The sequence below is a fragment of the Salvelinus sp. IW2-2015 genome, unplaced genomic scaffold (assembly GCF_002910315.2).
Source record: "Salvelinus sp. IW2-2015 unplaced genomic scaffold, ASM291031v2 Un_scaffold8049, whole genome shotgun sequence".
In the NCBI taxonomy this organism is placed as follows: domain Eukaryota; kingdom Metazoa; phylum Chordata; class Actinopteri; order Salmoniformes; family Salmonidae; genus Salvelinus; species Salvelinus sp. IW2-2015.
This window is the reverse complement of record NW_019949309.1, coordinates 1-2,491: the sequence shown is the minus strand read 5'-3', so window position 1 is coordinate 2,491 and position 2,491 is coordinate 1.

The following is a 2,491-nucleotide window of genomic DNA, read 5'->3' as shown; positions in this document are numbered from 1 at the left end:
TTATAAACAGGTCTCAGACATTAAAAGCACGGTAATTCACATTATAAACATGGTAATTCACATTATAAACACGGTACCAGACATTATAAACATGGTAATTCACATTATAAACACGGTAATTGACATTATAAACAGGGACTCAGACATTATAAACATGGTAATTCACATTATAAACACGGTAATTGACATTATAAACAGGGACTCAGACATTATAAACATGGTATTCACATTATAAACACGGTAATTCACATTATAAACAGGTAATTCACATTATAAGCACGGTAATTGACATTATAAACAGGGCCTCAGTTATTATAAACATGGTAATTGACATTATAAACATGGTAATTGACATTATAAACACGGTAATTCACATTATAACACGGTAATTAACATTATAAACAGGGTCTCAGACATTAAAAGCACGGTAATTCACATTATAAACACAGTACCAGACATTATAAAAATACTCCAGTCATAGTCTGTTTTCTCTGCTACCCCCCGGCAAGCGGTACCAGAGCGCCAAGTCTAGGTCCAAAAAGGTTCCTTAACAGCTGCCTACCCCAAGTCATAAGACTGCTGAAACATTCTTATCTTTGTTTTTACATGCGCTGCTACTCGCTGTTTATTATCTACGCATAGTCACTTTACAAATGACCTCGACTAACCTTTACCTCCGCACATTGACTCAGTACTTTTAATTGTTTTTATTTGTAATTAATTAATTTGGTAAGATTTTCTTAACTCTATTTCTTGAACTGCATTATTGGTTAAGATTAAGAGCTTGTAAGTAAGCATTTCACTGTAAGGTCTACACTGTTGGTTAAGGGCTTGTATAAGTAAGCATTTCACTGTAAGGTCTACACCTGTTGGTTAAGGGCTTGTATAAGTAAGCATTTCACTGTAAGGTCTACACCTGTTGGTTAAGGGCTTGTATAAGTAAGCATTTCACTGTAAGTTCTACACCTGTTGGTTAAGGGCTTGTATAAGTAAGTATTTCACTGTAAGGTGTTCGGTACTGTTGGTGTTCCCGCGCATGTGACAAATACTATTTGATTTGATTTTGTTTATAAACAGGCAACAGGCTTTTGGAAATTTTCAGATGGATAAATGTACCTTTCATGAGGAAAATAGAACAGTCGGATTAGTGCTCACAAAATCACGATAACAAAACAACTAGCTTGCTCATTAATCCTAATTTATTTGATTTTTGTTTTACACTGTACAGTCTGAAAGACACTTGATGATAACTGATAATTCATCGCAAGGACAATATTTTCACGAAAAGTTTGTTCAATATATGGATTGAATACGTGTTGCATATATAGGACCTTCTCTCTGCAGCTCTGAGGAGTAGCAGCAAAATGTCTTTAAAATGGCCGACAAAATGACCAATCTTAAACTGTGTAGTGAAGTCAGCCGGTGTCCAGGGTTGGGGTAACGCACAGTCCCCGCAGCCGGACAACTTTCTCATGGCTTCTGGAGGGAAATGCTGTAAGAATGCTCAACCGGTGTCGCTCATTCAGCCGACAGAAACCTTCAACCGGTTTTCCCCATTAAGCAGCGAGTCGGAGTCTGAGGCCGAGCCTTCTCTGGTCTCTACTAGGCTCCCACCATTAGCTCTGATAAATTGAAAACCCTAGTCATTGGCGACTCCATTACACGCAGTATTAGACGAATCATCCAGCGATCATACACTGTTTACCAGGGGGCAGGGCTACCGACGTTAAAGCTAATCTGAAGATGGTGCTGGCTAAAGCTAATTCTGGCGAGTGTAGAGAGTATAGAGATATTGTTATCCACGTCGGCACCAACGATGTTAGGATGAAACAGTCAGAGGCACCAACGATGTTAGGATGAAACAGCCTAGACTTGGCGCTCCGGTACAGCTTGCTGTGCGGAAAAACAGAGAGAACAGTCTATGACTAGGGTGGCTGGAGTCTTTGGCAATTTTTAGGGCCTTCCTCTGACACCGCCTGGCATAGGTGTCCTGGGTGGCAGGAAACTTGGCCACAGTGATGTACTGGGCCATACGCACTACCCTCTGTAGTGCCTTGCGGTCGTAGGCCGAGCAGTTGCCATACCAGTGYCGCGTCTTTGGCTATGCCGGATTAAGTGATATGACATKCTATTCTATAAAATAATTTCTCTGTAATTCATATTACCTGATTAAGCTAATCAGGTGAATGTAATTAACTAGAAAGTCGGGGCACCACGAAATAATGTTTATAGAGCTGTTATCTTCCAAAGAAACTCTTAAAGACCTTGTGATCTTTTACATCAATAGCAGTCAATATTTAATCGTCACCTATGTTTAGGGTCTCATCTGACAAGTTGTAATTCTGGTATCTTCCCACGAACGCTGGCTAACAAGCTGAATCAGCAATACAAAATTTGGTTTAATTATATTTATTCTACTAAATACCTAAATAATCAGCACCCAGAATTTACATTATACACAGAAGTGTATTTTCATACATGACTTGACAAT